Raw genomic sequence first — 16,572 nt, forward strand, 5'->3', positions numbered from 1 at the left:
AGAGTCAATGCCCAATCTCAGAATCTAAGCAGGTTTGGGCCCAGTTAGTACTTGGATGGGAGACTGCCTGGAAATACCGATTATAGTGGCTGATCTTTAAATAGCCCTCTCTTTGCAGCCTCCTTCGCTTACGGCCATAGAAGCCTGGCTATGCCCGATTTCGTCTGATCTCGGAAGCTAAGAGTCAATGCCCAGTCTTAAAAAACCGAAACAGGTTTGGGCCTGTTTAGTACTTTTGGAACTTTTCACTAATTGTCTAATAATCTTGCAAAAAAAAAAAAAAAAAGGAGTCAATGCCCAGTCTTAGAAAACCAAAACAGGTTTGGGCCAGGTTAGTACTTTTGGAACTTTTCACTAATTGTCTAATAATCTTGCAAAAAAAAAAAAAAAGAGTCAATGCCCAGTCTTAGAAAACCGAAACAGGTTTGGGCCAGGTTAGTACTTTTGGAAATTTTCAGTAATTATCTAATAATTTTGCATAAATAAAAAAAAAAAAGAGTCAATGCCCAGTCTTAGAAAACCGAAACAGGTTTGGGCCTGGTTAGTACTTTTGAAACTTTTCACTAATTGTCTAATAATCTTGCAAAAAAAAAATTAAATAAATAAAGAGTCAATGCCCAATCTCAGAATCTAAGCAGGTTTGGGCCCAGTTAGTACTTGGATGGGAGACTGCCTGGAAATACCGATTATAGTGGCTGATCTTTAAATAGCCCTCTCTTTGCAGCCTCCTTCGCTTACGGCCATACCAGCCTGGCTATGCCCGATCTCGTCTGATCTCGGAAGCTAAGAGTCAATGCCCAGTCTTAAAAAACCGAAACAGGTTTGGGCCTGTTTAGTACTTTTGGAACTTTTCACTAATTGTCTAATAATCTTGCAAAAAAAAAAAAAAAAAAAAGAGTCAATGCCCAGTCTTAGAAAACCGAAACAGGTTTGGGCCAGGTTAGTACTTTTGGAACTTTTCACTAATTGTCTAATAATCTTGCAAAAAAAAAAAAAAGAGTCAATGCCCAGTCTTAGAAAACCGAAACAGGTTTGGGCCAGGTTAGTACTTTTGGAAATTTTCAGTAATTATCTAATAGTTTTGCATAAATAAAAAAAAAAAAGAGTCAATGCCCAGTCTTAGAAAACCGAAACAGGTTTGGGCCAGGTTAGTACTTTTGAAAATTTTCAGTAATTATGTAATAAATTTGCAAAAAAAAAAATTAAATAAATAAAGAGTCAATGCCCAATTCTAGAATCTAAGCAGGTTTGGGCCTAGATAGTACTTGGATGGGAGACTGCCTGGAAATACCGATTATAGTGGCTGATCTTTAAATAGCCCTCTCTTTGCAGCCTCCTTCGCTTACGGCCATACCAGCCTGGCCATGCCCGATCTCGTCTGATCTCGGAAGCTAAGCAGGTTTGGGCCTGGTTAGTACTTGGATGGGAGACCGCCTGGGAATACCAGGTGCTGTAAGCTTTTAGGTTTCCTTCTCTACTTATATAATGCACTGGCGGTTATAGTTGCTGATCTTTAAATAGCCCTCTCTTTGCAGCCTCCTTCGCTTACGGCCATACCAGCCTGGCTATGCCCGATCTCGTCTGATCTCGGAAGATAAGCAGGTTTGGGCCTGGTTAGTACTTGGTTGGGAGACCACCTGGGAATTCCAGGTGCTGTAAGCTTTTAGGTTTCCTTCTCTACTTATATAATGCACTGGCGGTTATAGTCGCTGATCTTTAAATAGCCCTCTCTTTGCAGCCTAGTACTTTTGAAATTTTTCAGTAATTATCTAATAGTTTTGCATAAATAAAAAAAAAAAAAAAAGAGTCAATGCCCAGTCTTAGAAAACCGAAACAGGTTTGGGCCTGGTTAGTACTTTTGGAACTTTTCACTAATTGTCTAATAATCTTGCAAAAAAAAAAAAAAAAAAAAAGTGTCAATGCCCAGTCTTAGAAAACCGAAACAGTTTTGGGCCAGGTTAGTACTTTTGGAAATTTTCACTAATTGTCTAATAATCTTGCAAAAAAAAAAAAAAAGAGTCAATGCCCAGTCTTAGAAAACCGAAACAGGTTTGGGCCTGGTTAGTACTTTTGGAACTTTTCACTAATTGTCTAATAATCTTGCAAAAAAAAAAAAAAAAAAAAGAGTCAATGCCCAGTCTTAGAAAACCGAAACAGGTTTGGGCCAGGTTAGTACTTTTGGAAATTTTCAGTAATTATCTAATAGTTTTGCATAAATAAAAAAAAAAAGAGTCAATGCCCAGTCTTAGAAAACCGAAACAGGTTTGGGCCAGGTTAGTACTTTTGGAAATTTTCAGTAATTATCTAATAGTTTTGCATAAATAAAAAAAAAAAAGAGTCAATGCCCAGTCTTAGAAAACCGAAACAGGTTTGGGCCTGGTTAGTACTTTTGGAACTTTTCACTAATTGTCTAATAATCTTGCAAAAAAAAAAAAAAAGAGTCAATGCCCAGTCTTAGAAAACCGAAACAGGTTTGGGCCAGGTTAGTACTTTTGGAAATTTTCAGTAATTATCTAATAGTTTTGCATAAATAAAAAAATAAAAAAGAGTCAATTCCCAGTCTTAGAAAACCGAAACAGGTTTGGGCCTGGTTAGTACTTTTGGAACTTTTCACTAATTGTCTAATAATCTTGCAAAAAAAAAAAAAAAGAGTCAATGCCCAGTCTTAGAAAACCGAAACAGGTTTGGGCCAGGTTAGTACTTTTGGAAATTTTCAGTAATTATCTAATAGTTTTGCATAAATAAAAAAAAAAAAGAGTCAATGCCCAGTCTTAGAAAACCGAAACAGGTTTGGGCCTGGTTAGTACTTTTGGAACTTTTCACTAATTGTCTAATAATCTTGAAAAAAAACAAAAAAAACAAAGAGTCAATGGCCAGTCTTAGAAAACCGAAACACGTTTGGGCCAGGTTAGTACTTTTGGAAATTTTCAGTAATTATGTAATAAATTTGCAAAAAAAAAATTAAATAAATAAAGAGTCAATGCCCAATCTCAGAATCTAAGCAGGTTTGGGCCCAGTTAGTACTTGGATGGGAGACTGCCTGGAAATACCGATTATAGTGGCTGATCTTTAAATAGCCCTCTCGTTGCAGCCTCCTTCGCTTACGGACATACCAGCCTGGCTATGCCCGATCTCGTCTGATCTCAGAAGCTAATGGTCAATGCCCAGTCTTAAAAAACCGAAACAGGTTTGGGCCTGTTTAGTACTTTTGGAACTTTTCACTAATTGTCTAATAATCTTGCAAAAAAAAAAAAAAAAAAGAGTCAATGCCCAGTCTTAGAAAACCGAAACAGGTTTGGGCCAGGTTAGTACTTTTGGAATTTTTCAGTAATTATCTAATAGTTTTGCATAAAAAAAAAAATAAAAAAAAGAGTCAATGCCCAGTCTTAGAAAACCGAAACAGGTTTGGGCCAGGTTAGTACTTTTGGAAATTTTCAGTAATTATGTAATAAATTTGCAAAAAAAAAAATTAAATAAATAAAGAGTCAATGCCCAATCTCAGAATCTAAGCAGGTTTGGGCCTAGATAGTACTTGGATGGGAGACTGCCTGGAAATACCGATTATAGTGGCTGATCTTTAAATAGCCCTCTCTTTGCAGCCTCCTTCGCTTAAGGCCATACCAGCCTGGCCATGCCCGATCTTGTCTGATCTCGGAAGCTAAGCAGGTTTGGGCCTGGTTAGTACTTGGATGGGAGACCGCCTGGGAATACCAGGTGCTGTAAGCTTTTAGGTTTCCTTCTCTACTTATATAATGCACTGGCGGTTATAGTGGCTGATCTTTAAATAGCCCTCTCTTTGCAGCCTCCTTCGCTTACGGCCATACCAGCCTGGCTATGCCCGATCTCGTCTGATCTCGGAAGATAAGCAGGTTTGGGCCTGGTTAGTACTTGGTTGGGAGACCGCCTGGGAATACCAGGTGCTGTAAGCTTTTAGGTTTCCTTCTCTACTTATATAATGCACTGGCGGTTATAGTCGCTGATCTTTAAATAGCCCTCTCTTTGCAGCCTAGTACTTTTGGAATTTTTCAGTAATTATCTAATAGTTTTGCATAAATAAAAAAAAAAAAAAAAAAAAAGAGTCAATGCCCAGTCTTAGAAAACCGAAACAGGTTTGGGCCTGGTTAGTACTTTTGAAACTTTTCACTAATTGTCTAATAATCTTGCAAAAAAAAAAAAAAAGAGTCAATGCCCAGTCTTAGAAAACCGAAACAGGTTTGGGCCAGGTTAGTACTTTTGGAAATTTTCAGTAATTATCTAATAGTTTTGCATAAATAAAAAAAAAAAAGAGTCAATGCCCAGTCTTAGAAAACCGAAACAGGTTTGGGCCTGGTTAGTACTTTTGGAACTTTTCACTAATTGTCTAATAATCTTGAAAAAAAACAAAAAAAACAAAGAGTCAATGGCCAGTCTTAGAAAACCGAAACACGTTTGGGCCAGGTTAGTACTTTTGGAAATGTTCAGTAATTATGTAATAAATTTGCACAAAAAAAATTAAATAAATAAAGAGTCAATGCCCAATCTCAGAATCTAAGCAGGTTTGGGCCCAGTTAGTACTTGGATGGGAGACTGCCTGGAAATACCGATTATAGTGGCTGATCTTTAAATAGCCCTCTCGTTGCAGCCTCCTTCGCTTACGGACATACCAGCCTGGCTATGCCCGATCTCGTCTGATCTCAGAAGCTAATGGTCAATGCCCAGTCTTAAAAAACCGAAACAGGTTTGGGCCTGTTTAGTACTTTTGGAACTTTTCACTAATTGTCTAATAATCTTGCAAAAAAAAAAAAAAAAAAAGAGTCAATGCCCAGTCTTAGAAAACCGAAACAGGTTTGGGCCAGGTTAGTACTTTTGGAATTTTTCAGTAATTATCTAATAGTTTTGCATAAAAAAAAAAATAAAAAAAAGAGTCAATGCCCAGTCTTAGAAAACCGAAACAGGTTTGGGCCTGGTTAGTACTTTTGGAACTTTTCACTAATTGTCTAATAATCTTGCAAAAAAAAAAAAAAAGAGTCAATGCCCAGTCTTAGAAAACTGAAACAGGTTTGGGCCAGGTTAGTACTTTTGGAAATTTTCAGTAATTATCTAATAGTTTTGCATAAATAAAAAAAAAAAAGAGTCAATGCCCAGTCTTAGAAAACCGAAACAGGTTTGGGCCTGGTTAGTACTTTTGGAACTTTTCACTAATTGTCTAATAATCTTGCAAAAAAAAAAAAAAAAAAAAGAGTCAATGCCCAGTCTTAGAAAACCGAAACAGGTTTGGGCCAGGTTAGTACTTTTGGAAATTTTCAGTAATTATATAATAAATTTGCAAAAAAAAATTTAAATTAAAAAAGAGTCAATGCCCAATCTCAGAATCTAAGCAGGTTTGGGCCTAGATAGTACTTGGATGGGAGACTGCCTGGAAATACCGATTATAGTGGCTGATCTTTAAATAGCCCTCTCTTTGCAGCCTCCTTCGCTTACGGCCATATCAGCCTGGCCATGCCCGATCTTGTCTGATCTCGGAAGCTAAGCAGGTTTGGGCCTGGTTAGTACTTGGATGGGAGACCGCCTGGGAATACCAGGTGCTGTAAGCTTTTAGCTTTCCTTCTCTACTTATATAATGCACTGGCGGTTATAGTGGCTGATCTTTAAATAGCCCTCTCTTTGCAGCCTCCTTCGCTTACGGCCATACCAGCCTGGCTATGCCCGATCTCGTCTGATCTCGGAAGCTAAGAGTCAATGCCCAGTCTTAAAAAACCGAAACAGGTTTGGGCCTGTTTAGTACTTTTGGAACTTCTCACTAATTGTCTAATAATCTTGCAAAAAAAAAAAAAAAAAAGAGTCAATGCCCAGTCTTAGAAAACCGAAACAGGTTTGGGCCAGGTTAGTACTTTTGGAACTTTTCACTAATTGTCTAATAATCTTGCAAAAAAAAAAAAAAAAGAGTCCATGCCCAGTCTTAGAAAACCGAAACAGGTTTGGGCCAGGTTAGTACTTTTGGAAATTTTCAGTAATTATCTAATAGTTTTGCATAAATAAAAAAAAAAAGAGTCAATGCCCAGTCTTAGAAAACCGAAACAGGTTTGGGCCAGGTTAGTACTTTTGGAAATTTTCAGTAATTATCTAATAGTTTTGCATAAATAAAAAAAAAAAAGAGTCAATGCCCAGTCTTAGAAAACCGAAACAGGTTTGGGCCAGGTTAGTACTTTTGGAAATTTTCAGTAATTATGTAATAAATTTGCAAAAAAAAAATTAAATAAATAAAGAGTCAATGCCCAATCTCAGAATCTAAGCAGGTTTGGGCCTAGATAGTACTTGGATGGGAGACTGCCTGGAAATACCGATTATAGTGGCTGATCTTTAAATAGCCCTCTCTTTGCAGCCTCCTTCGCTTACGGCCATACCAGCCTGGCCATGCCCGATCTCGTCTGATCTCGGAAGATAAGCAGGTTTGGGCCTGGTTAGTACTTGGTTGGGAGACCGCCTGGGAATACCAGGTGCTGTAAGCTTTTAGGTTTCCTTCTCTACTTATATAATGCACTGGCGGTTATAGTCGCTGATCTTTAAATAGCCCTCTCTTTGCAGCCTAGTACTTTTGGAATTTTTCAGTAATTATCTAATAGTTTTGCATAAATAAAAAAAAAAAGAGTCAATGCCCAGTCTTAGAAAACCGAAACAGGTTTGGGCCTGGTTAGTACTTTTGGAACTTTTCACTAATTGTCTAATAATCTTGAAAAAAAAACAAAAAACAAAGAGTCAATGCCCAGTCTTAGAAAACCGAAACAGGTTTGGGCCTGGTTAGTACTTTTGGAACTTTTCACTAATTGTCTAATAATCTTGAAAAAAAAAAAAAAACAAAGAGTCAATGCCCAGTCTTAGAAAACCGAAACAGGTTTGGGCCAGGTTAGTACTTTTGGAAATTTTCAGTAATTATGTAATAAATTTGCAAAAAAAAATTTAAATTAAAAAAGAGTCAATGCCCAATCTCAGAATCTAAGCAGGTTTGGGCCTAGATAGTACTTGGATGGGAGACTGCCTGGAAATACCGATTATAGTGGCTGATCTTTAAATAGCCCTCTCTTTGCAGCCTCCTTCGCTTACGGCCATATCAGCCTGGCCATGCCCGATCTTGTCTGATCTCGGAAGCTAAGCAGGTTTGGGCCTGGTTAGTACTTGGATGGGAGACCGCCTGGGAATACCAGGTGCTGTAAGCTTTTAGCTTTCCTTCTCTACTTATATAATGCACTGGCGGTTATAGTGGCTGATCTTTAAATAGCCCTCTCTTTGCAGCCTCCTTCGCTTACGGCCATACCAGCCTGGCTATGCCCGATCTCGTCTGATCTCGGAAGCTAAGAGTCAATGCCCAGTCTTAAAAAACCGAAACAGGTTTGGGCCTGTTTAGTACTTTTGGAACTTCTCACTAATTGTCTAATAATCTTGCAAAAAAAAAAAAAAAAAAGAGTCAATGCCCAGTCTTAGAAAACCGAAACAGGTTTGGGCCAGGTTAGTACTTTTGGAACTTTTCACTAATTGTCTAATAATCTTGCAAAAAAAAAAAAAAAAGAGTCCATGCCCAGTCTTAGAAAACCGAAACAGGTTTGGGCCAGGTTAGTACTTTTGGAAATTTTCAGTAATTATCTAATAGTTTTGCATAAATAAAAAAAAAAAGAGTCAATGCCCAGTCTTAGAAAACCGAAACAGGTTTGGGCCAGGTTAGTACTTTTGGAAATTTTCAGTAATTATCTAATAGTTTTGCATAAATAAAAAAAAAAAAGAGTCAATGCCCAGTCTTAGAAAACCGAAACAGGTTTGGGCCAGGTTAGTACTTTTGGAAATTTTCAGTAATTATGTAATAAATTTGCAAAAAAAAAATTAAATAAATAAAGAGTCAATGCCCAATCTCAGAATCTAAGCAGGTTTGGGCCTAGATAGTACTTGGATGGGAGACTGCCTGGAAATACCGATTATAGTGGCTGATCTTTAAATAGCCCTCTCTTTGCAGCCTCCTTCGCTTACGGCCATACCAGCCTGGCCATGCCCGATCTCGTCTGATCTCGGAAGATAAGCAGGTTTGGGCCTGGTTAGTACTTGGTTGGGAGACCGCCTGGGAATACCAGGTGCTGTAAGCTTTTAGGTTTCCTTCTCTACTTATATAATGCACTGGCGGTTATAGTCGCTGATCTTTAAATAGCCCTCTCTTTGCAGCCTAGTACTTTTGGAATTTTTCAGTAATTATCTAATAGTTTTGCATAAATAAAAAAAAAAAGAGTCAATGCCCAGTCTTAGAAAACCGAAACAGGTTTGGGCCTGGTTAGTACTTTTGGAACTTTTCACTAATTGTCTAATAATCTTGAAAAAAAAACAAAAAACAAAGAGTCAATGCCCAGTCTTAGAAAACCGAAACAGGTTTGGGCCTGGTTAGTACTTTTGGAACTTTTCACTAATTGTCTAATAATCTTGAAAAAAAAAAAAAAACAAAGAGTCAATGCCCAGTCTTAGAAAACCGAAACAGGTTTGGGCCAGGTTAGTACTTTTGGAAATTTTCAGTAATTATGTGATAAATTTGCAAAAAAGAAATTAAATAAATATAGAGTCAATGCCCAATCTCAGAATCTAAGCAGGTTTGGGCCCAGTTAGTACTTGGATGGGAGACTGCCTGGAAATACCGATTATAGTGGCTGATCTTTAAATAGCCCTCTCTTTGCAGCCTCCTTCGCTTATGGCCATACCAGCCTGGCTATGCCCGATCTCGTCTGATCTCGGAAGCTAAGAGTCAATGCCCAGTCTTAAAAAACCGAAACAGGTTTGGGCCTGTTTAGTACTTTTGGAACTTTTCACTAATTGTCTAATAATCTTGCAAAAAAAAAAAAAAAAAAAAGAGTCAATGCCCAGTCTTAGAAAACCGAAACAGGTTTGGGCCTGGTTAGTACTTTTGGAACTTTTCACTAATTGTCTAATAATCTTGCAAAAAAAAAAAAAAAGAGTCAATGCCCAGTCTTAGAAAACCGAAACAGGTTTGGGCCAGGTTAGTACTTTTGGAAATTTTCAGTAATTGTCTAATAATCTTGAAAAAAAAACAAAAAACAAAGAGTCAATGCCCAGTCTTAGAAAACCGAAACAGGTTTGGGCCTGGTTAGTACTTTTGGAACTTTTCACTAATTGTCTAATAATCTTGCAAAAAAAAAAAAAAAAAAAGAGTCAATGCCCAGTCTTAGAAAACCGAAACAGGTTTGGGCCAGGTTAGTACTTTTGGAATTTTTCAGTAATTATCTAATAGTTTTGCATAAATAAAAAAAAAAAAGAGTCAATGCCCAGTCTTAGAAAACCGAAACAGGTTTGGGCCTGGTTAGTACTTTTGGAACTTTTCACTAATTGTCTAATAATCTTGCAAAAAAAAAAAAAAAAAAAAGAGTCAATGCCCAGTCTTAGAAAACCGAAACAGGTTTGGGCCAGGTTAGTACTTTTGGAAATTTTCAGTAATTATGTAATAAATTTGCAAAAAAATAAAATTAAATAAATAAAGAGTCAATGCCCAATCTCAGAATCTAAGCAGGTTTGGGCCTAGATAGTACTTGGATGGGAGACTGCCTGGAAATACCGATTATAGTGGCTGATCTTTAAATAGCCCTCTCTTTGCAGCCTCCTTCGCTTACGGCCATACCAGCCTGGCCATGCCCGATCTTGTCTGATCTCGGAAGCTAAGCAGGTTTAGGCCTGGTTAGTACTTGGATGGGAGACCGCCTGGGAATACCAGGTGCTGTAAGCTTTTAGGTTTCCTTCTCTACTTATATAATGCACTGGCGGTTATAGTGGCTGATCTTTAAATAGCCCCCTCTTTGCAGCCTCCTTCGCTTACGGCCATACCAGCCTGGCTATGCCCGATCTCGTCTGATCTCGGAAGATAAGCAGGTTTGGGCCTGGTTTGTACTTGGTTGGGAGACCGCCTGGGAATACCAGGTGCTCTAAGCTTTTAGGTTTCCTTCTCTACTTATATAATGCACTGGCGGTTATAGTCGCTGATCTTTAAATAGCCCTCTCTTTGCAGCCTAGTACTTTTGGAATTTTTCAGTAATTATCTAATAGTTTTGCATAAATAAAAAAAAAAAAAAAAAAAAGAGTCAATGCCCAGTCTTAGAAAACCGAAACAGGTTTGGGCCTGGTTAGTACTTTTGAAACTTTTCACTAATTGTCTAATAATCTTGCAAAAAAAAAAAAAAAAAAAGAGTCAATGCCCAGTCTTAGAAAACCGAAACAGATTTGGGCCAGGTTAGTACTTTTGGAAATTTTCAGTAATTATCTAATAAATTTGCAAAAAAAAATTTAAATAAATAAAGAGTCAATGCCCAATCTCAGAATCTAAGCAGGTTTGGGCCCAGTTAGTACTTGGATGGGAGACTGCCTGGAAATACCGATTATAGTGGCTGATCTTTAAATAGCCCTCTCTTTGCAGCCTCCTTCGCTTACGGCCATAGAAGCCTGGCTATGCCCGATTTCGTCTGATCTCGGAAGCTAAGAGTCAATGCCCAGTCTTAAAAAACCGAAACAGGTTTGGGCCTGTTTAGTACTTTTGGAACTTTTCACTAATTGTCTAATAATCTTGCAAAAAAAAAAAAAAAAAGGAGTCAATGCCCAGTCTTAGAAAACCAAAACAGGTTTGGGCCAGGTTAGTACTTTTGGAACTTTTCACTAATTGTCTAATAATCTTGCAAAAAAAAAAAAAAAGAGTCAATGCCCAGTCTTAGAAAACCGAAACAGGTTTGGGCCAGGTTAGTACTTTTGGAAATTTTCAGTAATTATCTAATAGTTTTGCATAAATAAAAAAAAAAAAGAGTCAATGCCCAGTCTTAGAAAACCGAAACAGGTTTGGGCCTGGTTAGTACTTTTGAAACTTTTCACTAATTGTCTAATAATCTTGCAAAAAAAAAATTAAATAAATAAAGAGTCAATAACCAATCTCAGAATCTAAGCAGGTTTGGGCCTGGTTAGTACTTGGATGGGAGACCGCCTGGGAATACCAGGTGCTGTAAGCTTTTAGGTTTCCTTCTCTACTTATATAATGCACTGGCGGTTATAGTTGCTGATCTTTAAATAGCCCTCTCTTTGCAGCCTCCTTCGCTTACGGCCATACCAACCTGGCTATGCCCGATCTCGTCTGATCTCGGAAGATAAGCAGGTTTGGGCCTGGTTAGTACTTGGTTGGGAGACCGCCTGGGAATACCAGGTGCTGTAAGCTTTTAGGTTTCCTTCTCTACTTATATAATGCACTGGCGGTTATAGTCGCTGATCTTTAAATAGCCCTCTCTTTGCAGCCTAGTACTTTTGGAATTTTTCAGTAATTATCTAATAGTTTTGCATAAATAAAAAAAAAAAAAAAAAAAAAAAAAGAGTCAATGCCCAGTCTTAGAAAACCGAAACAGGTTTGGGCCTGGTTAGTACTTTTGGAACTTTTCACTAATTGTCTAATAATCTTGCAAAAAAAAAAAAAAAAAAAAAGAGTCAATGCCCAGTCTTAGAAAACCGAAACAGTTTTGGGCCAGGTTAGTACTTTTGGAAATTTTCACTAATTGTCTAATAATCTTGCAAAAAAAAAAAAAAGAGTCAATGCCCAGTCTTAGAAAAACGAAACAGGTTTGGGCCTGGTTAGTACTTTTGGAACTTTTCACTAATTGTCTAATAATCTTGCAAAAAAAAAAAAAAAAAAAAAGAGTCAATGCCCAGTCTTAGAAAACCGAAACAGGTTTGGGCCAGGTTAGTACTTTTGGAAATTTTCAGTAATTGTGTAATAAATTTCCAAAAAAAAAAATTTAATAAATAAAGAGTCAATGCCCAATCTCAGAATCTAAGCAGGTTTGGGCCCAGTTAGTACTTGGATGGGAGACTGCCTGGAAATACCGATTATAGTGGCTGATCTTTAAATAGCCCTCTCTTTGCAGCCTCCTTCGCTTACGGCCATACCAGCCTGGCTATGCCCGATCTCGTCTGATCTCGGAAGCAAAGCAGGTTTGGGCCTGGTTAGTACTTGGATGGGAGACCGCCTGGGAATACCAGGTGCTGTAAGCTTTTAGGTTTCCTTCTCTACTTATATAATGCACTGGCGGTTATAGTTGCTGATCTTTAAATAGCCCTCTCTTTGCAGCCTCCTTCGCTTACGGCCATACCAACCTGGCTATGCCCGATCTCGTCTGATCTCGGAAGATAAGCAGGTTTGGGCCTGGTTAGTACTTGGTTGGGAGACCGCCTGGGAATACCAGGTGCTGTAAGCTTTTAGGTTTCCTTCTCTACTTATATAATGCACTGGCGGTTATAGTCGCTGATCTTTAAATAGCCCTCTCTTTGCAGCCTAGTACTTTTGGAATTTTTCAGTAATTATCTAATAGTTTTGCATAAATAAAAAAAAAAAAAAAAGAGTCAATGCCCAGTCTTAGAAAACCGAAACAGGTTTGGGCCTGGTTAGTACTTTTGAAACTTTTCACTAATTGTCTAATAATCTTGCAAAAAAAAAAAAAAAAAAAAAATAGTCAATGCCCAGTCTTAGAAAACCGAAACAGGTTTGGGCCAGGTTAGTACTTTTGGAAATTTTCACTAATTGTCTAATAATCTTGCAAAAAAAAAAAAAAAAAGAGTCAATGCCCAGTCTTAGAAAACCGAAACAGGTTTGGGCCAGGTTAGTACTTTTGGAAATTTTCAGTAATTATGTAATAAATTTGCAAAAAAAAAATTAAATAAATAAAGAGTCAATGCCCAATCTCAGAATCTAAGCAGGTTTGGGCCCAGTTAGTACTTGGATGGGAGACTGCCTGGAAATACCGATTATAGTGGCTGATCTTTAAATAGCCCTCTCGTTGCAGCCTCCTTCGCTTACGGCCATACCAGCCTGGCTATGCCCGATCTCGTCTGATCTCGGAAGCTAAGAGTCAATGCCCAGTCTTAAAAAACCGAAACAGGTTTGGGCCTGTTTAGTACTTTTGGAACTTTTCACTAATTGTCTAATAATCTTGCAAAAAAAAGAGTCAATGCCCAGTCTTAGAAAACCGAAACAGGTTTGGGCCAGGTTAGTACTTTTGGAATTTTTCAGTAATTATCTAATAGTTTTGCATAAATAAAAAAAAAAAAAAAAAAGAGTCAATGCCCAGTCTTAGAAAACCGAAACAGGTTTGGGCCTGGTTAGTACTTTTGGAACTTTTCACTAATTGTCTAATAATCTTGCAAAAAAAAAAAAAAAGAGTCAATGCCCAGTCTTAGAAAACCGAAACAGGTTTGGGCCAGGTTAGTACTTTTGGAAATTTTCAGTAATTATCTAATAGTTTTGCATAAATAAAAAAAAAAAGAGTCAATGCCCAGTCTTAGAAAACCGAAACAGTTTTGGGCCTGGTTAGTACTTTTGGAACTTTTCACTAATTGTCTAATAATCTTGCAAAAAAAAAAAAAAAAGAGTCAATGCCCAGTCTTAGAAAACCGAAACAGGTTTGGGCCAGGTTAGTACTTTTGGATATTTTCAGTAATTATCTAATAGTTTTGCATAAATAAAAAAAAAAAAAAGAGTCAATGCCCAGTCTTAGAAAACCGAAACAGGTTTGGGCCTGGTTAGTACTTTTGGAACTTTTCACTAATTGTCTAATAATCTTGCAAAAAAAAAAAAAAAAAGAGTCAATGCCCAGTCTTAGAAAACCGAAACAGGTTTGGGCCAGGTTAGTACTTTTGGAAATTTTCAGTAATTATCTAATAGTTTTGCATAAATAAAAAAAAAAAAAGAGTCAATGCCCAGTCTTAGAAAACCGAAACAGGTTTGGGCCAGGTTAGTACTTTTGGAAATTTTCAGTAATTGTCTAATAATCTAGCAAAAAAAAAATTAAATAAATAAAGAGTCAATGCCCAATCTCAGAATCTAAGCAGGTTTGGGCCCAGTTAGTACTTGGATGGGAGACTGCCTGGAAATACCGATTATAGTGGCTGATCTTTAAATAGCCCTCTCTTTGCAGCCTCCTTCGCTTATGGCCATACCAGCCTGGCTATGCCCGATCTCGTCTGATCTCGGAAGCTAAGCAGGTTTGGGCCTGGTTAGTACTTGAATGGGAGACCGCCTGGGAATACCAGGTGCTGTAAGCTTTTAGGTTTCCTTCTCTACTTATATAATGCACTGGCAGTTATAATGGCTGATCTTTAAATAGACCTCTCTTTGCAGACTCCTTCGCTTACGGCCATACCAGCCTGGCTATGCCCGATCTCGTCTGATCTCGGAAGCTAAGCAGGTTTGGGCCTGGTTAGTACTTGGAAGCGAGACCGCCTGGGAATACCAGGTGCTGTAAGCTTTTAGGTTTCCTTCTCTACTTATACAATGCACTGGCAGTTATAGTGGCTGATCTTTAAATAGCCCTCTCTTTGCAGCCTCCTTCGCTTACGGCCATACCAGCCTGGCTATGCCCGATCTCGTCTGATCTCGGAAGCTAAGCAGGTTTGGGCCTGGTTAGTACTTGGATGGGAGACCGCCTGGGAATACCAGGTGCTGTAAGCTTTTAGGTTTCCTTCTCTACTTATATAATGCACTGGCGGTTATAGTGGCTGATCTTTAAATAGCCCTCTCTTTGCAGCCTAGTACTTTTGGAATTTTTCAGTAATTATCTAAGAGTTTTGCATAAATAAAAAAAAAAAAAAAAAAAAGAGTCAATGCCCAGTCTTAGAAAACCGAAACAGGTTTGGGCCTGTTTAGTAGTTTTGGAACTTTTCACTAATTGTCTAATAATCTAGCAACAAAAAAAAAAAAAAAAAAAAAGAAAAAAAAGAGTCAATGCCCAGTCTTAGAAAACCGAAACAGGTTTGGGCCTGTTTAGTAGTTTTGGAACTTTTCACTAATTGTCTAATAATCTAGCAAAAAAAAAAAGAGTCAATGCCCAGTCTTAGAAAACCGAAACAGGTTTGGGCCTGGTTAGTACTTTTGGAACTTTTCACTAATTGTCTAATAATCTTGCAAAAAAAAAAAAAAAAAAAAAAGAGTCAATGCCCAGTCTTAGAAAACCGAAACAGGTTTGGGCCAGGTTAGTACTTTTGGAAATTTTCAGAAATTATGTAATAAATTTGCAAAAAAAAAAATTAAATAAATAAAGAGTCAATGCCCAATCTCAGAATCTAAGCAGGTTTGGGCCCAGTTAGTACTTGGATGGGAGACTGCCTGGAAATACCGATTATAGTGGCTGATCTTTAAATAGCCCTCTCTTTGCAGGCTCCTTCGCTTATGGCCATACCAGCCTGGCTATGCCCGATCTCGTCTGATCTCGTAAGCTAAGCAGGTTTGGGCCTGGTTAGTACTTGAATGGGAGACCGCCTGGGAATACCAGGTGCTGTAAGCTTTTAGGTTTCCTTCTCTACTTATATAATGCACTGGCAGTTATAGTGGCTGATCTTTAAATAGCCCTCTCTTTGCAGGCTCCTTCGCTTACGGCCATACCAGCCTGGCTATGCCCGATCTCGTCTGATCTCGGAAGCTAAGCAGGTTTGGGCCTGGTTAGTACTTGGAAGGGAGACCGCCTGGGAATACCAGGTGCTGTAAGCTTTTAGGTTTCCTTCTCTACTTATATAATGCACTGGCGGTTATAGTCGCTGATCTTTAAATAGCCCTCTCTTTGCAGCCTAGTACTTTTGGAATTTTTCAGTAATTATCTAAGAGTTTTGCATAAATAAAAAAAAAAAAAAAAAAAGAGTCAATGCCCAGTCTTAGAAAACCGAAACAGGTTTGGGCCTGTTTAGTAGTTTTGGAACTTTTCACTAATTGTCTAATATTCTAGCAAAAAAAAAAAAAAAAAGAAGAGTCAATGCCCAGTCTTAGAAAACCGAAACAGGTTTGGGCCTGGTTAGTACTTTTGGAACTTTTCACTAATTGCCTAATAATCTTGGAAAAAAAAAAAAAAAAAAAAGAGTTAATGCCCAGTCTTAGAAAACCGAAACAGGTTTGGGCCAGGTTAGTACTTTTGGAATTTTTCAGTAATTATCTAATAGTTTTGCATAAATAAAAAAAAAAGAGTCAATGCCCAGTCTTAGAAAACCGAAACAGGTTTGGGCCTGGTTAGTACTTTTGGAACTTTTCACTAATTGTCTAATAATCTTGCAAAAAAAAAAAAAAAAAAAAAGAGTCAATGCCCAGTCTTAGAAAACCGAAACAGGTTTGGGCCAGGTTAGTACTTTTGGAAATTTTCAGTAATTATGTAATAAATTTGCAAAAAAAATTTTTAAATAAATAAAGAGTCAATGCCCAATCTCAGAATCTAAGCAGGTTTGGGCCCAGTTAGTACTTGGATGGGAGACTGCCTGGAAATACCGATTATAGTGGCTGATCTTTAAATAGCCCTCTCTTTGCAGTCTCCTTCGCTTATGGCCATACCAGCCTGGCTATGCCCGATCTCATCTGATCTCGGAAGCTAAGCAGGTTTGGGCCTGGTTAGTACTTGGATGGGAGACCGCCTGGGAATACCAGGTGCTGTAAGCTTTTAGGTTTCCTTCTCTACTTATATAATGCACTGGCAGTTATAGTGGCTGATCTTTAAATAGCCCTCTCTTTGCAGCCTCCTTCGCTTACGGCCATACCAACCTGGGGGCGATAGA

General features: G+C 38.0%; 19 non-coding genes across 19 annotated transcripts; all 19 read left to right on the plus strand.

Annotated features, from left to right (window-relative positions):
• The first annotated feature begins 1,340 nt into the window (after window positions 1–1,340).
• Window positions 1,341–1,459, plus strand: LOC132135234 (5S ribosomal RNA). Its single transcript, XR_009430188.1, has one exon. It is a non-coding gene; the product is annotated as a 5S ribosomal RNA (ribosomal RNA).
• An 84-nt stretch (window positions 1,460–1,543) lies between these two features.
• On the plus strand, window positions 1,544–1,662 carry LOC132135375 (5S ribosomal RNA). The gene has a single exon (XR_009430322.1). It is a non-coding gene; the product is annotated as a 5S ribosomal RNA (ribosomal RNA).
• A 1,945-nt stretch (window positions 1,663–3,607) lies between these two features.
• Window positions 3,608–3,726, plus strand: LOC132136212 (5S ribosomal RNA). Its single transcript, XR_009431109.1, has one exon. It is a non-coding gene; the product is annotated as a 5S ribosomal RNA (ribosomal RNA).
• Window positions 3,727–3,810: 84 nt separating this feature from the next.
• On the plus strand, window positions 3,811–3,929 carry LOC132135378 (5S ribosomal RNA). Its single transcript, XR_009430325.1, has one exon. It is a non-coding gene; the product is annotated as a 5S ribosomal RNA (ribosomal RNA).
• Window positions 3,930–5,454: 1,525 nt separating this feature from the next.
• On the plus strand, window positions 5,455–5,573 carry LOC132136110 (5S ribosomal RNA). The gene has a single exon (XR_009431012.1). It is a non-coding gene; the product is annotated as a 5S ribosomal RNA (ribosomal RNA).
• Window positions 5,574–6,369: 796 nt separating this feature from the next.
• On the plus strand, window positions 6,370–6,488 carry LOC132135398 (5S ribosomal RNA). Its single transcript, XR_009430344.1, has one exon. It is a non-coding gene; the product is annotated as a 5S ribosomal RNA (ribosomal RNA).
• Window positions 6,489–7,074: 586 nt separating this feature from the next.
• Window positions 7,075–7,193, plus strand: LOC132136111 (5S ribosomal RNA). The gene has a single exon (XR_009431013.1). It is a non-coding gene; the product is annotated as a 5S ribosomal RNA (ribosomal RNA).
• Window positions 7,194–7,989: 796 nt separating this feature from the next.
• On the plus strand, window positions 7,990–8,108 carry LOC132135399 (5S ribosomal RNA). Its single transcript, XR_009430345.1, has one exon. It is a non-coding gene; the product is annotated as a 5S ribosomal RNA (ribosomal RNA).
• A 1,518-nt stretch (window positions 8,109–9,626) lies between these two features.
• On the plus strand, window positions 9,627–9,745 carry LOC132136166 (5S ribosomal RNA). The gene has a single exon (XR_009431066.1). It is a non-coding gene; the product is annotated as a 5S ribosomal RNA (ribosomal RNA).
• An 84-nt stretch (window positions 9,746–9,829) lies between these two features.
• On the plus strand, window positions 9,830–9,948 carry LOC132136225 (5S ribosomal RNA). The gene has a single exon (XR_009431121.1). It is a non-coding gene; the product is annotated as a 5S ribosomal RNA (ribosomal RNA).
• Window positions 9,949–11,093: 1,145 nt separating this feature from the next.
• On the plus strand, window positions 11,094–11,212 carry LOC132135256 (5S ribosomal RNA). The gene has a single exon (XR_009430209.1). It is a non-coding gene; the product is annotated as a 5S ribosomal RNA (ribosomal RNA).
• Window positions 11,213–11,920: 708 nt separating this feature from the next.
• LOC132135352 (5S ribosomal RNA) lies at window positions 11,921–12,039 on the plus strand. Its single transcript, XR_009430300.1, has one exon. It is a non-coding gene; the product is annotated as a 5S ribosomal RNA (ribosomal RNA).
• An 84-nt stretch (window positions 12,040–12,123) lies between these two features.
• Window positions 12,124–12,242, plus strand: LOC132135257 (5S ribosomal RNA). The gene has a single exon (XR_009430210.1). It is a non-coding gene; the product is annotated as a 5S ribosomal RNA (ribosomal RNA).
• A 1,724-nt stretch (window positions 12,243–13,966) lies between these two features.
• Window positions 13,967–14,085, plus strand: LOC132135538 (5S ribosomal RNA). The gene has a single exon (XR_009430477.1). It is a non-coding gene; the product is annotated as a 5S ribosomal RNA (ribosomal RNA).
• An 84-nt stretch (window positions 14,086–14,169) lies between these two features.
• On the plus strand, window positions 14,170–14,288 carry LOC132136192 (5S ribosomal RNA). Its single transcript, XR_009431091.1, has one exon. It is a non-coding gene; the product is annotated as a 5S ribosomal RNA (ribosomal RNA).
• An 84-nt stretch (window positions 14,289–14,372) lies between these two features.
• On the plus strand, window positions 14,373–14,491 carry LOC132135030 (5S ribosomal RNA). Its single transcript, XR_009429996.1, has one exon. It is a non-coding gene; the product is annotated as a 5S ribosomal RNA (ribosomal RNA).
• A 713-nt stretch (window positions 14,492–15,204) lies between these two features.
• LOC132136126 (5S ribosomal RNA) lies at window positions 15,205–15,323 on the plus strand. The gene has a single exon (XR_009431027.1). It is a non-coding gene; the product is annotated as a 5S ribosomal RNA (ribosomal RNA).
• Window positions 15,324–15,407: 84 nt separating this feature from the next.
• On the plus strand, window positions 15,408–15,526 carry LOC132135449 (5S ribosomal RNA). The gene has a single exon (XR_009430392.1). It is a non-coding gene; the product is annotated as a 5S ribosomal RNA (ribosomal RNA).
• An 811-nt stretch (window positions 15,527–16,337) lies between these two features.
• Window positions 16,338–16,456, plus strand: LOC132135246 (5S ribosomal RNA). Its single transcript, XR_009430199.1, has one exon. It is a non-coding gene; the product is annotated as a 5S ribosomal RNA (ribosomal RNA).
• Window positions 16,457–16,572: the final 116 nt, after the last annotated feature.

This window comes from Carassius carassius, unplaced genomic scaffold (assembly GCF_963082965.1).
Source record: "Carassius carassius unplaced genomic scaffold, fCarCar2.1 SCAFFOLD_60, whole genome shotgun sequence".
NCBI lineage: Eukaryota > Metazoa > Chordata > Actinopteri > Cypriniformes > Cyprinidae > Carassius > Carassius carassius.